This window comes from Mirounga angustirostris, unplaced genomic scaffold (assembly GCF_029215605.1).
Source record: "Mirounga angustirostris isolate CCGP_5_RB_7025 unplaced genomic scaffold, mMirAng1.0.hap1 SCAF_5, whole genome shotgun sequence".
Taxonomy (NCBI): Eukaryota; Metazoa; Chordata; class Mammalia; order Carnivora; family Phocidae; genus Mirounga; species Mirounga angustirostris.
The window spans coordinates 92,858,606-92,884,109 of NW_026991713.1; the positions used below are offsets into that span (position 1 = coordinate 92,858,606).

The following is a 25,504-nucleotide window of genomic DNA, read 5'->3' on the forward strand; positions in this document are numbered from 1 at the left end:
CTTGATTTGTGTTCCGTCAGTGAGATAGTGAAGTTATTGATCGTCATAGCATAAAGTAGCCTATTGTGACCAATAGATTTTCTTACAATCTTTGGAATGATTGAGTTAATTTTTTTTTCCTTTTTCATTCCCCTCTCCTCTTGGTTTGTATTTGGTCCGTTTTTATTTATTTTGTGTTTAGTGTGTATGTATGAGGTGTGTGTGTGTGTGTGTGTGTGTGTAGATTTCCATTACTGTTTGGGAGCCTACCATGGCATTAAAAGTATGTTTTCTTCAGGATCCCGTTGTTTTATTTGTATAGCTAGATCCTTCAGAGTGTCTGGAGCTCACTCTACTGCAAGTAGAATGACTTCTCCTTTTTCTTGCAAACACACAGGTGTCCAGCACCAGTCTCCAGGAGCCCATGCCTGCAAGCAAGCAAACCTGCTGTTGTTGACCAGATGTGTTTCTGAATTCAAATACTTTGGATTTAGAAAAGTAATAGAGTGCACCTCCGAATCAAACATTGAAATACATCGGCTGCCAAACATGTGAGTATTCAGAATAAACAGGATAAGTACAGATAATTAAATAGCCTCCAGTGATTCACATCAGTTTCTGCCACCAAATGAGTTATGGAAAAATTTGTTTTCCAAGTTTTCTGGATTACGAATAAGGGATTCTTGACCTGTGTTTCTTTAATTAGGCTACAAAGTAATTAACTAACTTACTGGTTTATTAGTGATATTCTAGTTCTAAGACTCAGTTCTGGCCACTTTATTGACATTAGTGTTTTCCAAGGCTCTTTAGCAACAATGCATTTCATGTTACCTTTTTAAAAAAGATTTATTTACTTATTTTAGAGGGTGGGGAGGGGCAGGGAGAGGGAGAAAGAAACCCAAGCAGACTCCACACTAAACGTGGAGCCTGACGTGCGGCTTGATCTCATGACCCTGAGATCATGACCTGAGCCAAAACCAAGAGTCAGACCCTTAACCGACTGTGCCACCCAGGTGCCCCATCATATTGTCTTTTACTAGCAATATCAAAATCACCAAATGGAGGCCATTTCCTGGTGACCCCATTTCAGCATAATTTTTACTGATTATTAAATTTAAATTTTGGATACAAAATTTTAAGGATATTTATTACATCAACATGCTTTCATACCAGACCAGCTGAAATAGTGAAAAAGATCTGGAAACTACAGCGTATAAAGGATACCTGAAGAAACCAAGTACGTTATGAGTAGAAAATCATGGAGACTATCAGGTATATTAAGAACTTTTAGAATATTCAACGGAATTTTAGAGGCCTCTTATCCTGACCTTCTGCCCAATATAAGAATCCCATCCTGAAGTTGTCCCAGTAGTTAATCACTGCTCTCTTCTGGAATAAGGGAGTTCACTACTTTTTAAGGCATGACTTCACATTATTTAACTGCTAAACTGACAGGTAGTTTTCCCTTATACTGTGAAGCTTCTTACTCTTACCCATAACCCATCCAGGATACACACACACACACACACACACACTTTGTTTTCTCCAGGATAACTATACCCAGTTCCCTCAAAATATGCAAGAACAGAAATGTTCAAATTGCAAGTTTCAGAACTGAAATCCAGAAGTGGAGGTGACAAAATGATAGAGTAAAATTCACAATAAGAAAGAATTTTCTGAAGGGCACATAGGTGGCTCAGTCTGTTAAGCGTCTGCCTTCGACTCAGGTCATGATCCTGGGGTCCTGGGATTGAGCCCCATATTGGGCTCCCTGCTCAGGGGGAGTCTGCTTCTCCCCTCTCCTCTGCCCCTCCCCCCAATACTCATGCTCTCTCTCTCAAATAAATAAATAAGATCTTAAAAAAAAAGAGAATTTTTTCAGTAATGAAGCATACTCCTTTCCAGTGTGGAGAACATCTCATTTGCAGTAGAGATACAGCAGAATAGGGGACCATTTGATCTGAAGAACTTTCTGCTGTAAGACAAAGGCATGCTGACCCCTGAGTTTCTCCCCACTTCCAAAACTGCTTGAATCTTTGATTCTAAAAGGTTGGGAAATGATGAAACAAAACTTCTTTTCCAGTTCTTTCTTCCTCCCCTAATGAATCATTAACCTCACATTAAATCATCCTTCCTAAGAAAAATTCTGAGTTTGTTATACCCAGCTTTCTTTTAGTCAGTGTGAACTTTTTAAAAGGCAATTTTTACAAAATTTCCAGCGGAGATGCCAAATATTGATTCGTGGCTGCCAGATAGAATGTGTGTCCTGTTCTAATCTGTAGTGAAGTATGTTTCATAAAGTCAAATTAGATTCCAAAGAACATTTTTTTATATTTTGAGTTGGTATAGACATGATTGTATGGCTTTTTTTGAGGATGACTCTTTTCTCTTGTGATACATTACTGCTTTGTTGTCAAAAATACTATTGGCAATTTAAAACTAAAAAAGATTTAAAAACAAAAAATACTGCTAGAAAAGGCAGATATACTATAAGATATTTAAAGTTGCACAGAAAGGCATCACAAAGGGTGAGAGCTCCTATTCACAAATCTCCTTAAGCACCAAATAAAATTCTTTAGAAGTCTTCTTATATGACATGATCTGGATTGGGTATTGGTTGACAATTGATTAATTGGAAAAACTGCTTAACATAGCACAGACATTTCTGAAGCCTGTATTTTACCTTAAAATATATAAATACTGTACATGTGTTTTGCTATAGGGTCAAAGTGTTTAATTTTGAAAACTTTCATTATTTTTTTTGTTTTAAACATGGGTCTGTGGATTACAGTGACACATCTTTCTTTCATAAACTACACCCATAATTCCTGGTCTATGATTTCTTGCTTGAGTTTCTTTAAAGTGAATCAAGGACTTCATATCACATACAAAGTAATTCAAGCACAGAATCCTAGACTTTGCATTTGTTTTTCAACCTTTTATAGTTGCCTTCCCACAACCAAATCAACAGCTATTTTGAGTACTCGACCCCTTTCTAGTTTTTGCATATCTTGAACTTAGTTTTCACAGAAACCACAACTCTCTTTTTACACGGTGTCATCAGTTGATTCAATATTTAATTAATTTAGATCATTAAAACAACAAGTACGATGGGTAGAAACCAGTCTGGGAACAAATAGGAGTGCTTGATATACATAGAACCTAACTGAAGGGAGTAGACGTGCCCAGAGCATGCTAGAGAGTGTCTACCAATGGTTGGCAGGGGTGTGCCATGGGCACTTGTCAGCATATTTTATGGAAGGAATGAGAAGCATGGGTTAATCTAGAGAGCGTGTTAAGAGGAGTTTCTTTAAGAAAACCACCACAGTGTCAGATGTGCCCAAAAATACAGTGCGGGGGTTACTGTCATGATCGTGGCTAGCTCTCATGGTACCTTTGTGGGAGTTAGAAAAGGGCAGTCCCCTAACGCAGGGTTTAATGAGGGATGTATGGGCTAAATCGCAGCCTCCATTCACCCCCTCTGCGTGGTGCCACTTGGGTGAGCCTTTTGTGGAGGGTACAACCTACATAACCAACACAGCGGCCCTGGCTCCTGGGACAGAAGATGCATTACACCTGGGGGGGAAGGGAGATGGGCTGATCTGAACGCATGCATGAAAAGATGGGGCAGAGAAGCAAGAAGGATGGGAGAGAGCTGACCTCTAAGGTAGGAAGACTTCAGTCCTGGGAGAGATTTTGTGACAACTAATAGAGTCCGTCTTGCCTAGCCAACCTGCAGATTGTTTTACCTGTGGGAGAAAATTCTTTTAGCAGACAGGCCAGTATAGTCTCTATTCATTTTACCATGGGCTTCTGGACTGCTCCCAGCTCCACCTCCCCTCCTATGCCACGTCCCCTGCTACTCCACTTCCTCTACCACCACGGCTCCCAATTGTCCTAAGAAAGTTGCTAAGAAGATCATTAAGCCGATGGACTTTCAGAAGTCTCCTTACTGACCTTGGAGGCTTTTCTGCTCCATTCAAAAATTTCTCTACTTATTGGGTGATACCTGTAGCTCCTTTCATAGAAAAGACAGGGCCTTTCATTCTAGAATTCATTATGAAAAACAACATGAAAATGCCTGGTTGACATAGCGCATCGTAAAATTTATTCATACTCAAGTGTTAAGAGTCAATGAATTAACAAGCATAAATGACTGACTTGGAAAAGAAATAAAAGAGCAGGTCTCTTAAAGCGAAGAGGGAAGACCAAGAAGAGGGTGCTATGGAAAGCAAACTAGAATCCCTTGGTTTTGCAGTCATATTCATCTTCAACTACTCCTGGACAGAGCGAAGTTGATTATGAAGTTGATTTGTCTTGTTTATTTTGCTTCTTGGCTTGTATTCTCTCTTGCTTTTTGGTATTAGAGCTCAACCTTTGAGCTCTATGACTCCGCTAAAACTTCCAATGAGCCTTGAAGATTTTTTTATAAACACAAGTACTGTTAAAATAAGGTAGCTAATTATAAGGCAGTTCATTTAGTGAGCTGTCAGTCTATTTTTTTTTTTTTTTAACTGTAGAACTGAAACACTAAAAGGGATGGATCCTTCTTCTTTTTACTTTCAGCACACTGAACCTGTCCTAATTTGTATGTACCCTCACAGGGAGATCACTGCCGATGCATATGTGACTGTCCCCATCCTGTCATCTGGGGTTTTTAATTTAGCTTCAGTGCACTTCGTTTCACTGTTGGAAAGCTCCTTACCTGTGCATGACTGTTCTTACGTTTCATAAAATTGAATGGTTAACCAAACACTTGCATCATTTGAAACAAATAATCATGTCTTGTCACATTGAATATCTTTTAAAAACTCTTTAATGCCATCTGCTAGGAACCTAGCTCTCTCATTAGAATTAGAGTATTTATGGCAATAGGTAGAGAACATCCTTTGTTCCGGGGTTCTCACACTTTGTAGGTGTCTCACTCAGAGGGCTGGGTATACAACACAGATTGCAGGGAATCAGTTAGGTCTGGGATGAGACCTAAGAATTTGTATTTCTAACAACTTCTCTGCTGCCGCCACTGCTGATCTGAGAATAACACCTTGAAAGTCAGCCCAAGCACCTCAATTCACAGCTGAGGAAACTGAGTCTTAGAGAATTGAAGTGATTGGCTCACAGCGACCCAGCCCATTACCAGCAGCACCCAGGCCTTCTGACTTTCATGTGCTAATTACACGTGAATTTTTTTTTTTAAGGTTATCAACTGTCTACATTACTCCCTCCCTATTGTTTTGGCGCCCGTCAGGATCTCAAAGATCGTTTTGCTACTTCTCTCTACTAATCTTTATAGTGAAGTCACACAACAACATTCCGTGTAAATTCCATAGACTTGCTGCAGAACCAGTCCTGGGATCCCCAACCCCTGCCAAGAAAAAGTCCCGTGTGCCTCAGTCTTGGTTCATTTTTCTTTCGAGAAAAACGTTTGCTGAATGTTTAAACAGCAAATCTTGGTAAAATTCCCCAGGTTGCATTTTGGTTTCAGGAAGATTCTTTCTTTCTTTCTTTCTTTTCTTTCTTTCTTTCTTTCTTTCTTTCTTTCTTTCTTTCTTTCTTTCTTTCTTTCTTTCTTTCTTTCTTTCTTTTTTTCTTGCGGAGTCTAATTGTTTTAGATACTTGTTTCGATTTCCTGTTAGTAAGTTCTTAGGCAACCTTGAGAAATCTCTGCTTTCCTTCACATGGCTTCTGTTGTTGTTCAAAAGAAATAAAGCCGAAGAAGAAAGCTCTTACGATGTCTAAGTATTTTTTCTGATCAGTTTTGATTTTAGTCTCTATTTGGCAGCCTCCTTTTTTTCTGTCTGCGATGGCTTTCCAGCCAGGCTTTCATCTCTAGAGGGGCAGAGCAACTGGGTGCCTGCCTGGCCCTGTCTCCTCACCTTAGCCTAGCTCTCCATGGGTGCCTCTCTCCTGTGCCCTTATTATGCATGGAATCTCTCTCTTCCTTCCACTTCCTCCCATTAACAATTTCCTACCCACGTCTCTCGACTTCCAGTCAGTGGGCCTCTCCAGCTTATCCGCTGGTTGACATCATCCTTGTCTCTTCCTGCTTGAAACATAATTTCCTCAGATGGTGCGCTTTCTTTCCAAAGCTCTTCGGGAGAAAGTACGAGCCGGAGAAAGGAAGGTATGGACAGAGCACCCTTAGATCAGCTCTGTTAGCCCTGTTATGTCAGAAGAGTGGTGTGGAAGGGTGAGTCACTTGGCTTCTCCCCTTCTCGCTTTCCTAGCTGTGACACCCGAACAGGTCCATCGAGCCAGGGTTGCCAACTCCCGTGCTGCCAACAGGGTCTGGGCAAGGTCGTAAACGAACTGAAGCAGGGCTGGGGCAGTGGAGGGGATCCGTGCAATGGCCAAAGGGCATTATTGGCCAGGGTGGGAGTAGGTGTTGGCCAGGCAGAGTTGCCAGGTCTTCTCATTTTTCAAGAGTGAATGTAGATTTTTAAAAACTGTGAGCTCCGCATTTTTACATGTGGACCACTGATTCACATAATGAACCAAACACATCTCGTCTTTGAGCCCGATTTGGCCCAGGTTGCCAGTTTGTGACCTTCAGATGACATGGGACCCTTCAGTTCCTGGCAAGTCTAACACTTCATGACTCTTTTCTGTACTCTCTTTTTCCTTCAAGCAGATGGCAGAGAGATCTAGGTGGCGGCAGAGCCACAAAAAAAAAAAAAAAAAAAAAAAAGCCTGGGTTTCTGAATCATCAAATGGAAGAAAGCCTCCAAGGACCAGGAACACCCATCCTGGCCTGTGATGTCAACGAGAAATAAACTTTGATTTAATTTAAGGTGTATGTTGCCAGCATGTATTTGCTACCACAGTGAATACGATCCTAATTAACACACTCTCTTATCTGGGTTGTTCTAAGGATCAAAGAAAGTGTTATATGTAAAGCTCTCAGAGGAGTGTATGATGTCTAATAAGGCTTAAGTGGATGTTAACTCTTCTTATGATTCAGAATGGTTTTTAAAGGAAGCCTTGGAGGGGTGATCTTCAACTTTTATCTTCGGAACTTAGAACATTATACTCGAAAACATCCTAAGGGTCTATCAGTCCAGGTTCTGTCACTGTAGGGATAAGTAAACTAAGTCCCTGAGAGGCTGAACGGCTTGCCATGCAATCACTTTACCAGTCGTAAGTACTTTAGTATGGATGCTTTGATCTCTTTTAGCCAGGAAAAAGCCGGCTGCTATAGGAATGAGACTGGAGGGGGAGAAGGGGTGTAGACGCTTTTGGAGTTGGGTTATTACTTGTAAAGGAAGGCCTGGGCTTGGGGCTCTTGGCAGCCAAAAAAAGGAACAACGGGATACTTGGTGAGAGGGGCGGAAGAGGCAAGGATGAACTACACAATAACATTTTCATCCCATTACCAAATATAATGATGCATCCAAAGTTGCTTAGTAAAGGGTAATAAATATATTTTGGATAGTCGTTAGCACCACGTCCCTTCTCTGCAAAAGACCCCAGAAAAGGCTCTATTGAAGAGGTGAGCCTAGGTGGCCGTGTTGATGAGGGCATCTGGCTCCTCTACCCCGGCTCATCAGAACAGGCGCGTACGTCTCACCCACACTCAGACGATCGGCAGCTTCTCTTAGAACCAACGTGGGATCAGTTTTCTGAGAGTTTGTGTTGGCTGCTAGAAGCTGATTTGTTATGTAGCATAGTGCCTGGAGTCAGCTTTATGGCCTAGAAAAAGCCATGTGCAGGCCAAAATCAGAGAGCAGCCGAAATTTTGAAAACGTGAAAGGATCTGGTCTGCTGAGATAAGAACGGAGCAGATATTCCGAAAATGCCAAAGAACAGAGGCCCTGTGTCTCCAGGTCGCATGGAGCTCTATCCCCGGCCTGACAGTCCCCCCCCCCGACACCCCCCCATCCCCCTCGCTCTCAGGAGGCTAGATTCAACAGTGTTTTCGTGAGTTCTCTCTGTCCTTAAAAACAGACCCACCTTTTAAAAATCTGAGCTACCTCAGTTTCTGTCCCTTCAGTCGAGGAAATCTCTTACCCATATTTATTTACTTACTATCAAGTAACCCAATAAAAGTTCACCTCTGCCCAGAGGGAAGGAGTTATGAAAGCAGCTGGAGCTGCTGTCTTCTAGGTTCTAGTTTTAAGAGACTGGATGTGATACTCTTTTGAATAGCCTACTTTCCTAGGATCCGCTTAGGAGTGATTTGAGTTGATGGGATCGAATTTTTCATTTTTCTACCGCAAGAGATCAAATAAATCAAATTTTTACGTATTATCCTATTCAGAATTTTTGGGGTGGGGGGGAAGGGGTTGAAAGGGAATTTTTTCTTTCATGATAATAGTAATATATGTTCACTGTGAAAACTTTTGATAATATAGAGAAAAGAAAAAGTTCTAAAAAAGAAAATCACAGTTTTACCACTAACAAACAACCATCATTAATTTTTAGCACAAAATTGCAGTGATGCTGAAAATATGATTCCATTGGTATCTTGAATTGTCCTCAAAAATTCCTGCGATTTTACTGGTTATATTCCTATATACTCCTATATGTCTGTACTCATAGACATTTTTCCCCAGAGTTCACTGAGGACCAGAATTTGATTCAGTGGGAAATACTTTTGAAATCAGACTTCTTTATTCTTTCTGATAACCAATCAATGCATTTGCTTTATTCAGTTCCTTTGTTCTTTAGGAAATGAAAAGAAATCATTATGTAATTGAGACACTCTGCATGTCATAAAGACAGGAGATTTAAGCCATGCCCTTAATTCTTTGTGTTCTCTAACCCGTTTCTTATCAGTAATTTAATGGAAGCGATTTTTTTACTTCCTAGTTGTCCTCTTGTAGTTTCCTGTTAAGACTCGAAATCTAAAATGACTTCAATTCCAAAAGCATCTTCTTGGTCACTCTAGAATCATGATCTGTTTCATCCCCTCTTTATTTTGGGCAGTCCTTTCTCTCACCTCTGTTCATCTTCCAAGATCAGATACTTCATTCTACTTTCCCTTGGGGCCAACATTTATTACCTTTGTTCCTCTGATCATTTTCCCTTGTTGGATTTAATTGACTCTCTCATTTTATTTGCCATATTTTTAAAATGAATTACCCGATCCCTCGTTACTTGCTCCTCACACCAGGGATTTCTTGTTTTAGTGAAATCCTACTCTTCTAATAATCAAAGTAGGAACAGAGCTATAAGCTATGAGTGCTCTGCTTTGTTTCACACTTAACGACTTTTACCATTAGCCTTACTTCTCTCTGTTTTCCATGAAAAAAGGGGATACAGTTGAAGTGCTAAATTTTCTAAAATCTAGTGATTCTCCACTGTGGTTTTCTGAGTTCTTTCCACTCTTAATTCCAAACTTTTTTGGAGGGGCCCTTTTAGGAAGACAACGTTCTCTTGGTTGGCTGCCAGCAGCTGATGTTCCCAATCTGCTTAATCATTATCGTCTCTTTAAACCAGGACTCACAGCTTAATTGTCATGTGAACATTTAGCTAGAGTTTTGCTGGGAGCCCGAAGGATTATCTACTTCATCTGATTACATTTGACTGGCAAGCATCATAACTGAATTTCAGAACTTTCAGTGACTCTCAGTGGCTGGGACAAGTGGAATATAAGAAAGTCCTTCAGGGGCGCCTGGGTGGCTCAGTCGTTAAGCGTCTGCCTTCGGCTCAGGTCATGATCCCGGGGTCCTGGGATCGAGTCCCACATCGGGCTCCCTGCTCCGCGGGAAGCCTGCTTCTCCCTCTCCCACTCCCCCTGCTTGTGTCCCTCCTCTCGCTGTCTCTCTCTGTCAAATAAATAAATAAAATCTTTAAAAAAAAAAAAAGAAAGTCCTTCAGTATTCACTCTGTGAACAGATATTTATGGAACTTTATGTGCTGGGTACTGTTCACCTATGAATAGGACGGACATGACCCCTTGCTCTCAAGGAACTCATGGTCTCGTGGGAAAGATGAACAGATGTGTTGCAATGTATGATATTAGCATCTGTGACGGGGGCAAGCACAGTGTTAGAGGAGGTGGGGTGTGACAGAGAAAGGATACGTGTGCTAGGACGTGAGGGAAGAGAAAAGGTAAGCAGGGAGGAGGGTATTCTAGAAAGAGAAAAGAACTGAAAAAAAGTTACAGAGGCCTGACAAGGGATGTTTAGGGCAACTCCCCAAATTCAGTGTAACTAGGGATGGCATGTGCGCCCTGGGGTGTGGAGGGTTTGGGGCGGATGGAGGGGGGGACATGGGAGAACATGCGATCCAGTTAGAAATGGTTGGTGTGCCATGCTGAAGAGTTTACACATTATCCTGGAGATGCTGAGAATTCCTGAGGAATTTCAAGCAGACACGTAACGATCAGATTTGTGATCTAAAGGACCGCTCTCACAGTGGGGCATGCCGACATGGTTCACGGGGTCCGTTTTCCCAGGTATAGAGGAGGTTTCTCCCAGGAGCTAAGCCTACCACCAAGGAAGGTCAGAGGGACCAGCACTGCCCACCAACACCTGAACATTTACCTCTTTTTCTCCATCTCTGCTCTTCTTCCTATCCCCTCAGTCTCCTCCTTCTCGTAAACATCCTCTTAAGAAGCTCTTAAAACTTAAACGGTTCACAGGTAGTCTTTTAAAAATGTCACTAAAAATGTCCTGATTTACTTGTGAATGCCTTGTCTTTTCTCTATGGCTAATGTTAAATTACTTACTGGCTGAATTACCTTTCATGGATGCTTAAAACTCCTGCTTCTCTTTTGCCACCTGAAATTCTTTATCACTGTCCATTATTACCATCAAAATAAGGAGGGGGAAAAATAGAAATTCAAGTAAACTGATTTTACTCTCGACTTGTGGTTCTTGTAGTGAGTTTATCAGTAGAATATAAAAGCTACAGGTGACCTTAACGTTTTTCGTAATGTCTTTTAAACTGTAGGTTGTGACCCATGGGTAGCTCGTGAAATCAATTTAATGGGCTTAAAATATGCATTTTAAAAAAAGAAAGAAACAGGACATAACCTAATAGAATAGAAAATATCAGAGTACCCTGAATATACGAAGGGTTGATATTGTTACATGAAACTTTTATTTCAGTCATAGACACATATGTTTATTCATGCCGATAATATAAAATATGTGTCTTACTATGGGTGGTAATAAAAAAATTTTTAAGAATAAAAAACAGTTTAAAAAAGTTTGAAAAACACTGTCTAAGATCAATTTTTTTTTTCCCACTCTGAAGATGGAAAAAATTGAGAAACAGAGAAGCTGACTTGTCCAAGTCCGTGATTTAGTGGCTACTGCAAGATTTGAACTCAGGTCTCCTGACAGTCTGCCATTCTCTGAACAAAAGTTGATGAACTGCCTAACATGAGGATTGGAGATTGAGGATTTCATTTACTTAATCTGCCCTTGAGACCACATTGTGAAAGACAATCAAATGTTCACAATGCTTTATCTTAGTATTTATGAGGAAACACCATGGGGTTTTTTTGGTTTTTTATTTTTGTTTTTTGGTTTTTTTTTTTTTTTTTCTTCACTTAGTATCATAGATGAGCACTAGACTTTGATAGGTTTATGCCTTCATTATTCTTTTTTAAAATTCTTTTTTTGTGGATGACTTTGATACATATTCATATTTATATATCAAATAAGGATAATCTAGTTCTTACCGTTTCTCAGCTGAATGGCTAAATAATTATTTAGGCCTTTTCTTTCATATTCCATAACCATCTTGAAAAATAAACATCTCAGGATATTTAGAGGCATTTTTCACCTAAAATCAGGGAAACATTAAATATACCTCAAGGCTCCTCTAGTCTTAGGGTTCTACTGCTTTAACCTTTTTAATGAATTTGTTTAAATTTTCTCTTCTTTTTTCCAAGAAATTAAACTCTTCTTTTTTCTTCACACAGTATTCTATGACTTAATTTCAGGAAGGCATAGAGACACAGCAAAGAATGCTGAATTAGGAATCAAGAGACCTGAGTCCTGTCCTTCTTGTCATCCAATTGATTGTTTGAATTTTAGCAGGTCCCATAACGTCTTTGGGCCTCAGTTTCTTCATCTGAAAGTGAGTCTAGATTATCTATGAGTTGCTGTAATCACTTAGTATTTCCTAATCATGTAAAAGTTATGGATTTATTTCCAAATATGAGAGAAACTATTGCCCTAGGAATTTGCACATGAATATAAAGAGACATGTTTTTGTGTAAAATTGTATGAAGTTCCTGGATTTTTATAACCCACTTACAGATTCACAGTTTCAAAAACCTGCTTTAAATAACTTCCTGTATGCCATACAATGTGCCCAAATCTCTACATTTCCTTTTTCGAACTTCCTAAGGAATTTCTGATTTTGCTTCCTTCCTGTTTCCTTAAGGATATCCTCTAGAGTTCAAGGACGTCTAAGGCTGGCTGGACATGTGAGCAAGCTAGACCATCTGTCTCGTTTTCTCGCAATCTATTGCCTTCACTCATCAGCACTTCTCATTTGTCCATGTAGTAACTCAATAGTGCTTTTTTGAACAGTGACAGGAGCAAGACCACCTTAAAATCCATTTCCCATCTAGGAACCCTTTATTCATTCATTCTACAAATATTTATTGAGCATCTTCTTGAGTCAGGCACTTGGTTCCATGTTGAGGATATAATGGCGAGTAAGATAGAGAAATGCCATTTCCTCAAGAGGCTTACATTCTACTGGAGAGACTGATCAAAAAAAAAAAAAAGGCTATCAAAGAAGTTAATAAAATCACCTCCAATTCAATGAAATGTGTGGACTTTGAGACCAGGCTGTCAGAGCTTGAGTCTCACTTTATCACTTATCATTTGTATGCATCAGTCACCACTTGTGAGCCCTCACCTCACTCATCTCCAGGGCCTTTGCCTATGAAGGGAAGGAAAACCTTTCTCTAGCAAGAGAGAGAAAAAAAGATCTGGTTACATACATATGCATGGAGACTCACAACAAAACAAAAACTCAAGGAGGCAGCTAGATGATTGGGGCTTTATATACTATCTTAGGCTAAACAAAAGAAAAGAGGTTTGAACTTCTGGGTTGGGGAGGCAAGTTATGGAAAGGGGAAGGGAGAAAATATGCAGTAAGTGAGGGTTGTCTTGTTAGGTCTCTCAGGAGAGTTGTCTCTGGGTGTAGCTCTCTCCCTGGTAAGAGACATCCTTACAAATGGAAATTTCCTTTTTAAATGTAAATTTCCTTTACAAAAGGGGAAATTTGTACTCTATTTTTAGGTAGTTAGGAGGAGGTAAACAGCTTTTCTTACATATGCTGGTCCTCAATTGCCTTTAGCTCAAATAGTCCATGTGACAAAGAGGCATACTTTGGGGTGGCATATTCTGATACCTTTCATTCTGCCCAGTGAAACTTATTTTTTTCAGGAAGGAACATTTCTACAGAATCAAAAGGAAAAACAGAAGTAAATGAATGAAGCAAATTATAAACCCAGTTTTGGGGACCAGACGAAGTCTGTCAAAGAGATTCCTAGAGGTTGAGCTCAGAGCATCTTTAGATGGTAGGGTGAAGATGGCTGTGATAATCCAACTTCCAGTTTTTCTGGTTTGCAGTTTGCAGTGTGAACGTCTTTCGTAGTGGCATATACATCAGTGTCACAGACATGATTATTTTTCAGGGCAGAGCAAGGAAGCATCCATCATTTGCTTTTAGAGCCCTTTTAGATGGTCTCAGTAAGGATCTGGGAAGTCAGATTTTAGTTCTCAGTGTCGCCAAGTCAGAAGGGTGAGGAAAAAAACTAGAAATGTTAATTACTGACAAAATGTACAAAACAGCAGGAACCAATTTACGAAGAGGTGAAAAAGCTCAATGGGAGCAAACTTAGCTAGAATTCAACAACCCACAAGGATGTGCTATATTTTTTCATTGAAACAGAATTTTCTCTCTACAATCACTCTAATTTCTATCAAAGATAATCAAAGTAAGACTAATTTGCAAAATAAATCTAGTCTCATTAAACTTGGCCTAGTTATTTGCATAAGCACAGCAAAAATAATAATTGATCATTTACGCTTTTTTAAGTCTGCTTTAGCTGGAACTTTAAATAAGGGAATGCAGATTAGACTTTTAAAAGCCTCTTGAGGGTAGGAAGCCAAGTCAAGATGTTGTCATCAGTCTTCATGGCAATACCTATAGGTTTGGGTGAAATTCCTTCTTGAGGTTTCCAATATATTTTAAGGTTCCTGGGCCTGTTCGAAAGTGATCTTCCTTACTTATAAGGCCAGGAACCCCAAAGCCAGGTGGATATTCCAAGAGGACCTTGTAAGCTTTGGCTCCCTACAGTCAAACTTACTTAGTTCCTTAAAACTGTCTGGTCATATCTGATTTTATGTGCACCATTCTCAAATATGACATTCCAGTCAAAGCCTTGGTTATAGTAACCAAAGTTTCAAATTGTATCATGTTTACAAGGAGAACAGATTCCTATTAAACTTATGCAAATAATTATGTTACCATGAAAATAAGAATATTCAAAGGGAGTTTCCAAATTCTGGAGGAATCAGGTAGGAAGAAAAAGTAAATGTTTCACGAAGGTATACTTTAACATGTTGCTGTAAGTTATTGGTAGCTTAAGAAAAAAGGGTTCTTTAAATCTGGAAAATGAAACATTAAAGAACCAGAGATATTTCAAACAAAAAGGCCATAAAAATTATAATCATCCTTACCAGTTTATTCAGTTCCATGAAAGTAATTCTTGTTTTGCTTGATTTGGGATTAGCAATTTTATGCATTTGTCACTTTCTCCATTGGAGTTTTGTGACTCTTAACCCAGTCCAGTGGCATGCTATTAAAATTATCAGAATCCTGTACTTCAGACTACTTGCCAGAGTTTTTCCCATGAATCTCCTTGAAGATGAGCATTTTAGTTGATTGCACATGCTTTCAGAAAGAGTAAGAGTACAACATTAATTGTATATGAATGACAAAAGAATGTAAAATGGCCATGGTTAAAGATCTGATGAAAGTTCATTATGATACAATTGGCAAGTAAATTTGGTTATTTCTGTGGCATACATTTTATAATAACTGGAATTATGACTGATATCATTACTCAAGGACATATCGTGGATAGTAAAGATACTGAAAAATTTCTAGAAACTTTACACAATTTCTGGACAATTTATATTAATAGCATATATCCACACAAATACAGCTAAAGAAGGTTAAGAATCACTTCTTTTGGGGGTGACTCAGTCATTAAGTGTCTGCCTTCGGCTCAGGTCCTGATCCCAGGGTCCTGGGATCGAGCCCCGCACTGGGCTCCCTGCCTGATGGGCAGCCTGCTTCTCCCTCCCCACCATTTGTGCTCTCTTGTGCACATGTTCTCTCTCTCTCAAATAAAATCTTTAAAAAAACACCAAAACCCAATTGGTTTAACATCTTTCTTTTACAAAGTAAGAGAGCAAATCCTTTGAGATTTTCCCCAAGTGCCCTCTGGGGAGTCTCAAAGTTATCTTCAGGTTAAAACAAAACAAAACAAAACAAAAACAAAAAAAACCACTCGTTTAGAATTTTGGGAAATTTGATTTGGGGAAATTTGTCAAAAATGTCAAAAGATTTGAACACCTGATTAAACACAATACTTAGTTATCTATTTAACCAAAGTGCCAATACGAGATTTCGAAGCAAATACGGAAGGTCACATGACCGTAAGAAAAAACTTAGCACTTTCAATATTAAGTCTCAATTTTCCTAAGTAATCAAAGACATGACAAGACAACATAAAGCATAGGAAATTATTGTGACAAGACACAGAATCTGTTCTTTGGCAGATTACTCAACAGGTAAAGAAAAACCTTTTATAATGTCTTATTAAGAACAGACCGGTAATGTGAACTCCATTTTTGTATCAGCACACTATGGATATTAAAATTCATTTTAAAAAACCTTACGATAAATACATTTAATTTTAGATAGCTTGAACACACGAGACAACATTTTTCTCTTTCCTTTTACAACTTCCTTTATCTATCTAGGTTTTTGTCCTTTATTTCCCTCTGCTTCATCTGAAACAAACTTTAAATAACCTTAAACTACTTTAGGACAAAATTACTCTCCTTTTTCTTACAAAAGGGCATCTTTCATGTTTCATATACTGCCTAGCTGAAAACACCTTATTTTCTTTGCATAATTTGCAAGCAGAATTTTTTCCTCCATCCTTATTATTCCTAGTAGTTATTTACATATATTGATTAGAATTCTTAATCCTTGATAACCTTAATTTCCAGTGAAAACAAGGAAGCAATTGTGAATTGTGTGCTATATATATGTATATATATGCACATATATATATATCAGCATTCTGTAGCAAATTAGCAAACTTATGAATACACAAATTGTATAATTTTTAGAAGCCTATGTTTCCTTATAGTACAATTTTTCAAAGTGATAAAAGAACATGTTTACTAACAGACCCAAATATCTGTAGTCTGTCTGTAATAAAGGGCCAAAAGTAGATAAACTGATGTTTAGCAATTAATGTTTCAGTATTTTATCTTATTTCAAAATGATCTAGATATTCAATGAATATACATCATTTAATTTAACTTAGTATTACATTAAAGTTTTAAATTACTAACAAGATATGGAAAACTATTTTTAAGCAGAAGGGCTCATTTATAAATTTTATTCCACTTCAATTTAACTCACGTGTTCTTAACAATTATGCTTGGACTATTCATGAAAATTTCATGAGATGTTAAACAAGTCAGCCATCATCTAAAGTTATTTTTTGTTAAGAAATTTTGTAACATATGCATGTTAAGCAAATATTAAAACTCACAGAAGTAAAGAAACTAAGAGTTAAGCATATGCCTTAGAATGGATTTATAATTTCATAATCTTAAACAACTAGTAAAGATAACTTAAGCTTATTTAACAAGCAAGCCCAGGTAGAATAAAATTGTATGTCTGATTATATTTAATGCTGACAACTCTTAGGACATAACAATTTTTATTTAATCAACAATATTAAAGTAGCCTATTTTATCAAGATTATCCAAGATCACCTGGACTTAAAAAAAAAACACATTTGGGTTAGTTCCTATTTTTCTGGCGGTTTTTGGAATACTTAATTTATATAAATGCTTATTTCTTTCTGAATCATTTAAAGCGGAGTTCTTTTATGAATTCTGGTTAATACCATCCAGAGGTAGAAAAATACCACATATACAAAACATGCATAGGTAGACATACATAAACATTCAGACAGGCACAAATAGGGATCTTAGAGCATTCATTTAAAAATTTTACCCATGAGTCAGATAAACTAATACAAGACTCACTGGTTTATATGAGTTGGATCCAAATTATGTTTCTGGTAGATGGCTCAAGTTTCAGTTACCTGCTCAGTCATGGCTAAAACTTTTTACCACTATTTGTGAAGAAGACTTTTAAGATTTTCATTGCCCTTAATAAATAATCTTATAAAGGTTGCATACTAAATTATGGGAATACTAAATTATGGGAAAGATCTTTTAAAAAGATCAAGTAGCAGTTTGTTTCAAAAAAGCCTCTTTTTGGTTTATTTTATTTTTCAGCCCTAGGCAGTTGTAGGTATTTGCTTTAGCCAAAAGTTATCTTCTTTATTTACATTTTAAGTACATAATAAGATTTCCATCTCCAAGGGACAAAGAAAGGATGTAAGTTTTCTTTCAGAAGGAGTTTAAAGGCATATTTGCTCAAATCTAGGGCATTTACTATTTAAGTTTTAAAATTTTATTTTAAGTATAGGACAGTCCAGTGAATTCTTTGTGGTAGATGTCCAAAATACATTCATGTAGGGCAATGAATGGGAAGGCCTGGAGCTGATGTCATCTGATTACAGAAAAAGGAACAGTAAAATGGCCTTGCTGTGTGTTCTGGGGGCCTTTGTTCAAGCTATTTCTCAGCTATTGGTATTTACATAGGCCTCACAAAAAGTTTATTTTGCAATTCTTTTTTTTTAAAGATTTTTTATTTATTTATTTGACAGAGAGAGAGACATAGCGAGAGTAGGAACACAAGCAGGGGGAGTGGGAGAGGGAGAAGCAGGCTTCCCTCAGAGCAGGGAGCCCGATGTGGGACTCGATCCCAGGACCCTGGGATCATGACCTGAGCCGAAGGCAGACGCTTAACGACTGAGCCACCCAGGAGCCCTATTTTCCAATTCCTAACTTTTGTTTTAAGTCTGATCTCCATCTTCTAATCTTGTTAAGGGGGTTTGTTTATTTGTTTTTATAGGCCAACTAAGACACTCTTTTTCCTTTTAATCTGTTCTTTCCAAAGATACCAATTGGATATTTGTTTCTGGGTGAGAGAGCTGTCTTTAAAAAACTCCTAAAGGCAGGGGCACCTGGGCGGCCAGGTCCATTGAGTGACTGACTCTTGGTTTCCATTCAGGTCATGATTTCAGGTCATGATCTCAGGGTCATGATTTCAGGGTATGAGATTGAGCCTTGCATTGAGTCTGCCTGACAGATTCTCTCTCCCTCTCCTTCCCCCTTTGCTCCTGCCCCTGTTTGTGCTCTCTTTCTTAAATAAATAAATAAAATCTTTTAAAAAAATCCTAAAGGCCATATATGACAAACCCCATAGCTAACACTGTACTAAATGATGAAAAACTAAAAGGTTTTCCTGTAAGATCAGGAACAAGATAAAGTAGAATTGCTTACTCAACAAGTAGAACTCAACAAGGTCCAGGACTTCATGGGGCACCTGGGTGGCTCAGTCGGTTAAGCATCTGTCTTCGGCTTAGGTCCTAATCCCAGGGTCCTGGGATGGAGCCCTGCATCGAGCTCCCTGCTCGGCAGGAAGCCTGCTTCTCCCTCTCCCTCAGCCTGCTGCTCCCCCTGCTTGTGCTCTCTCTCTGTCAAATAAATAAATAAAATATTAAAAAAAAAAAAAGGATCAGGAATTCAACAAGCCCAGTTGCTTACTCTAGCAACTTTTATTCAACATAGTACTGGAAGTCCTAACAAGTGCAATTAGGCAAGAAAAAGAAATAAAAAGCATAGAGATTGGAAAAGAAGTAAAAATGTCTCTATTTGCAGATGACATGGTATTATACATAGAAAACCCTAAAGACTGCAGCAAAAAACTGTCAGAGCTAATAAATAAACTCAGTAATGTTGCAGGATACAAAATCAGCAAACAAAAATCAGATGGGTTTCTTTACAGTTAATAATAAACTATCAAAAAGGAAAATTTAAAAAACGTGAACTACAATTGCATCCAAAGGAATAAAATCCTAGGAATAAACTTAACCAAAGAGATGAAAGCCTTGTTAACTGAAAAGTATTAAGACATTGCTGAAATTGAAGACACAAATACCCGGAAAGATATTCTGTGCTCATGAATTAGAAGGATTAATATTACTAAAATGTCTATACCACTCAAAGCAAAATGCAGATTCAATGTAATCTCTATCAAAATTCCAGTGGCATTTTTTTATAGAAATAGAACAAACAATGCTAAAATATGAAACCACAAAAACCTCTGAATAACCAATGTAATCTTGAGGAAGAAGAACAAAGCTGGAGACATATAACTTCTGATTTCAAACCATATTACAAAGCTATAGCTGTCAAAACGGTATGGTATTGGTATAACATCAGACACATGGATCAATGGAACAGAATAAAGAGCCCAGAACTGAACTCATGCATATATGGTCAATTCATTTATGACAAAGAAGCCAAAAATATACAACGGGGAAAGAACAGTCTCTTTAATAAATGCTATTGGGAAAATTGGACAGCTACATGCAAAAGAATGAAACTGGACCACTATCTTACACCATGCATAAAAATTAGCTCAAAATGGATTACAGACTTGAATGTAAGCCATGAAACTATAAACCTCCTAGAAGAAAACAGAGGTGGTAAACTCCTTGGCATTGCTTATGGCAATGATTATTTGGATTTGATGCCAAAAGCAAAAATAAACAAATGGGACTCTACCAAGCTAAAAAGCTTCTGCATAGCAAAGGAAACCATGAACAAAATGAAAAGGCAACCTACTGAATGGGAGAAAATATTTGCAAATGATGTATCTGTTAAGAGGCTAATATCCAAAATATAAAAGAATTCATACAACTCAATAGCAAAAAAACAATCTAATTAAAAATATGCGGAGGAGCTGAATACACATTTTCCAAAGATATACAAATGGCCAACAGGTACATGAAAAGGCTCTCAACATCACTAATTATCACCTAAACGTAAATCAAATCCTCAATGAGCGATCACCTCACACCTGTTAGAATGGCTATTATCAAAAAGATAACAAGTGTTGGTGAGGGTAGGAGAAAAGGGAACCCTTGTGCACTGTTGGTGGGAATGTATGTTGGTGAAACCACTGTGGAAAACAGTATGAAGATTCCTCAAAAAATTAAAAAAAGAACTACCATAAGATCCAGCAATCCCATTTCTGGGTATTTATCTGAAGAAAACAAAATCACTGTCTTGAAGAGATATATTCACCCCATGTTCGTTGCAGCATTATTCATGATAGCCAAGACATGGAAACATCCTACGTGTCCAAGGATGGATGAATGGACAAAGAAAATGTGTGAGATATATATATATTCATATATATATATATATATATATATATGAATATATATAGGAATATTATTCCACCATTAAAAAGGAGTAAATTCAATTTGCCACAACATGGATGGGACATCAGGACATTATGCTAAGTGAAAAAAGTTGAACAAAGAAAGACAAGTCATTTATGAACTTACTTAAATGTAGAATTAAAAACAACAATAACAACAAATGACCTCATAGTTACAGAGAACAGATTGGTGGTTGCCAGAGGTAGGGTGGGTAAGCAAAATGAATGAAAATGATCAAAAGATACAAATTTCCAGTTATAAGATAAATAAGTCCTAGAGATGTAGTGTAAAGCATAGTGACTATAGTTAACAATACTATATTGTATATTTGAAACTTGCTAATAGAATAAATCTTGAAAATTCTTATAAGAAAAAGCAATTTGTAACTATGTGTGGCAATGGATGTTAACCAAACTTATTGTGGTAATTACTTCACAATATATACCTATAACAAATCATTATGTTGTATACCTAAAACTAATATACTGTTATATGTCAATTAGATCTCAATTAGAAAAGTAAATACCAAAAAATTCTTTTAGATATGAAGTCCAAGCGGCCAAAGGTATACCTATTGCAAATGTGACTCTGAATCAATGTCTTTTATGTCTTTAATCATGGACACAAAAGGCATCCCCAAAGAGGGCAAAAGATGGAGTATACCTCCTGGCACCCCACAGCTCCCCCCCACCCCCAGGACCCAGAGTTATTCCCAAAGATACCTTTTGTTTTTGTTTGTTTGTTTTTGTTTTTTGGCTATTTGTTTGTTTGTTTGTTTGTTTGTTTTTAGCAGGGGAGGGGCAGAGGGAGAGGGAGAGAGAGAATCTTAAGCAGGTTTCATGCCCAGCGTGGAGTCATAGGGGGTCTCGATCTTACAACCCTGAGGTCATGACCTCAGCCGAAATCAAGAGTCTGATGCTTAAATGACTGAGCCACCCAGGCGTCCCCTGAAGATAGCTTTTGAATCAAAGACCTTTATTATCACAAGTAGTAAGGGAACTCTGGTCTTTTATAAAGCTGAGATGCCTTTGTTTTTTAAAAATTTTTTTTTAGAGAGAGAGAGCATGTTGTGAGTGGGAGGGGGAGAGGCAGAGGGAGAGGGAGAGAGAAAATTCCAAGCAGGTTCCATGTTCAGTGCAAAGCCCATTGAGGGCCTCACTCTCACAACCCTGAGCTCATGACTTGAGCTGAAATCAAGAGTCAGATGCTTAACCGACTGAGCCATCCAGGCGCCCCAATAAAGTTGAGATGCCTTTAATCACAGGCCTGCTAGTCTGGCACACTGAATCGGCTATACTGGGATGGGATTTTTTTCCTGGACAAACAAGAAAATGAAAGGAAAAGATGACGAAGTCCTCGTATGGACTGGGACCTCTCAGTAAGATGAACTCCCCTGAGACCTGGAAGGTTGGACAGGCAGTGGTACTTGTACACTTCATATATTAGGTTTCCTAGTTACCAGATGCAGATCCGACAGCCCGCATAACACTCCCAACCCCCAAACTGTCAGAGACCAACAGGAGTACCCCAAGCTCTCGAGACACAAAACAAAATGGAGGGAGACTCTCTTAATTTTCCTCTTCTGACAAAAGATACACAAGACAGAGATTAAGGATCAATAAGCAACGAGTACTCAAAATTCAACTGACAAGAGTCATAATCCAAAGAACAAATTCTTACAACTTCCTCCGAATTTAAATTTGGAAAGGAAAAGACAAAGAGACTTTTACTACCCTCATTCAATCAGACTTTGCAGACAGAAAACTGAGCGGCTGATTTTGGTAAGAATTTTTACCTTTTGCTAGCTCTATCAGAGGTCCTGAATCCCAGCTGCAGCCTCCGGCACAACTAGGTTTCCCATGCATCCCTCCATGGTTGCCAAAATTGTAAAAGAGGAACATTTTTTAACCTTCTGTCCTCCTAGGTTCACTGGCTGGGTCCCCAAATCAAACTGATAAGAAATGGATTTGCAAGAGGAAAAATAATTTAAATACATAAGTATGCGCAATTGTTCATTAAGAAATGAAAACTCAAGGAGACAGCCATATAATTGAAACTTGTATACCATCCAAGGCTAAGCAAAGGAAAAGGGGTTTTGGCCTGCTGGGCAGGAAGGACAAGTTACGGGAAGATGAGGGGAACAAAGGTCTCATAAATAAGGGCTGTCTTGTTATGAAGGTAAGAGTTTTCCCTGTAAATATCTCTGTTCCTAGCATGTGACATTTTCACCAATAGAAATTTCCTTTATAGGGGCCCCTGGGTGGTGCAGTTGGTTCAGGGTTTTGAAATCGAGTCCCATGTCAGGCTCCAAGCTCAGCACGGAGTCTGCTAAGGTTTCTCTCTCCCTCTACTCCTCCCTACTCTCTCTCTCTTTCTCAAATAATCTTTAAAAAACAATATATTTCCTTTATAAATGTAAATTTCCTTTATAAATTAGGTAGTTAGGGAAAGTAAAAAGCTTTTCCTGCATCTGCCACTTCTCAATTGCCTTTAGCTCAAAATAATCCATGTGCCAAAGAAGCATATGTTGGGGTGGCATTTTCCAGCTACTTGTGCTGCTCTAGCCGCCAGTGTGACAGGCAGCTCTGCTAGGTTCTGATGGACTTGATGTGGAGCAATCCAAAAGTATCTTGCCTTGTGCTCGCACTGTGCACCTGCCATCCTGTGGATAGGTGCATTTCCATTGGTGTTAAGACTTGCTTCTGTGTTGGGACGCCTGGATGGCTCAATTTGTTAAGCATCCGACTCTGGATTTCGGCTCAGGTCATGATCTCAGGATTGTGAGATCAAGCCTCATGTGGGGCTCTGTGCTGGGCGTGGAGCCTGTTTAAGATTCTCTCTCTCCCTCTGCCTCTCCCTCCTCCCTGTCTAATAGACAAACAAACAAACAAAGATAGCTTTAATTCTTCCTTTGAAATCCTATTCCTTTAAAAAAAAAAGACTCACTCGTGTGTACAAACACACGGGAGCTCATGCCCCATAGGGTAAACCTCTGACCAAAGAGATAGAGGTGTCACTGAAAAAGCTCTTCCCTCATTCTATCCAGACAGAGCATCCTGAGATACATTTATTCATACAGCATCTCAGAAATGGTCAGGCAAAACCAAGCAATCAGTTGTACTTGATACCAAGCAGTGCCTGTCACTGAGAGCATATGTCACTTTGTATTGGCTGTCCCTCCTTACCTGAATCACTCATGCTACCCTGAGATCGTACTCACTAATTCTGTAGTGATGCATATGCTTTTCCTGCAGGCTCTGCTTCTGGGAAAGCCAGGGTAAGACAGGCCTCTTGAACAAATTACCTCTCAATGCCTCAGTTTCCTCATTCGATAAATATAATAAAAGTGCTGCCTCATAGGGCTGAACAGTAAGCAAATTAATATATGTAATGTTCTTAGTAAAGTGGCTGGCACCCCGTATGTGTTACACACGTGCTAGTTTTATTATGATTTATTCTCAGCGCAACGATGAGCCACTGAAGAATTTTAAGGAGACTATCATGATCTGATTGACATGTTAATAAGTTCCTCCTTATACCTATGTGGGAAATAGATTAGAGGGAGACAAGAAAACACGTGGAGAGACATCTGTGAGGCTGTTGCAATCGTAATGAGAAGAGGTTTTAGATTTTAGTAATGTAGAATAGAGTATTAGCAGTAGAAACCAATAGAAGTAGACCGATCCAAGAAATATGTCAGAAGTAGAACCTGCAGAACTCTAAAAATAGATTGGATGCAAAAGTGAGCAAAAAGTAGGAGAACCTAAAAAATATATTGCTCTTCATGCCACATGGAGGATATGTTGTAAAGCCAGCCCTTTTTCTCAAGATATGAAGTCAATTCCCCTCCATCCTTATATGAAGGATTTAATGTTCTTTTCCCCCTGGGATTGTCTTTGCTGAAAATCTTGCCTGCTCTTCACTCACACATCCGATGATTGCCACCAAAATAGTATTGTCTACCACTTATTTTTAACCTGCTGCCCCTTCCTGTGGCCCCTGAGATGGAATCTTACAATAGAGAGACACAGTCTTCATGTTGTGCTACCTTGAATTCCTGACTTCTCTTCCCAAGTCCTCAGCTCATTCACCTCAACTCATGCACCTACAGCCTCATCTACTCCTAAGATGCCATTTTCATTCCAGTTGCTTATATTCTTTCTCCACCTTTACTCATTTGGTCCTAACTCTCTCACTTAATGCCCTCAGCAATAGAAAAATTATCCTTGACCTCTCAAACCAATCCCATCCATCCCTACCCACCCTCATTTCAGTAAAAGCCAATTGGCCCATCTGGTTGTTCAGGCTGAAAACTTTGGAGTCTTTCTAAATACTTCCCTTTCTCTTAGAGCCCACATTCAATTTGTCAGTAAATCCTGAGTTTTTACCTTCAAATTATACCCCAAGTTCATCCACTTCTCACCACCACTGCTCCTAGCCTGGTCCAAGTCACTGTGTCATTCCTCTGGATTATTTCAGCAGTTTTTCACTGGTCTCTCTGCTTCCGCCCTTGCTCCCTGTAATCTGTTCTCAAGACAGTGACCTGGGTGATCCTGTCAGAACATTGAGATCATGTTACTCTTCTGCTCAACATCTTTCAATGTAAACCATTTACCATCTCACCCAAAGTAAAATCCAGTGTCTTTAACCACCCCTAACATCTGGCTCAATTCCCTCTGAGCCTACCTTTTACTAGACCCCATTCACTCCACTGCAGCCTCATTAACACCCTTGCTGTCTCTCAGGCACACCAGGCGTGTCCCCAACCCAGGACCTTCCACTCACTCTTCCTTTGGACCGACATGTGATTGCCCTAGATCTCTCTGTAGATGATTCTCTCACCTCCTTCACGCCTTTGCTCAGACTCTATCTTCTCAGTGAAGTCTTCCTGACCATCCTCCATCCTCACCAACCATGACCCAACCTATTCCC

The 25,504-nt window shown here is 38.8% G+C and overlaps 1 long non-coding RNA gene across 1 annotated transcript in view; it reads left to right on the forward strand.

Annotated features, from left to right (window-relative positions):
* Positions 1 to 380: 380 nt before the first annotated feature.
* LOC135364342 (uncharacterized) overlaps positions 381 to 25,504 on the forward strand; it is a 51,931-nt gene continuing 26,807 nt past the window's right edge. The window contains exon 1 of the long non-coding RNA XR_010411220.1: positions 381 to 530. This is a non-coding gene — a long non-coding RNA (uncharacterized LOC135364342). The remainder of the gene's footprint in view (positions 531 to 25,504) is intronic.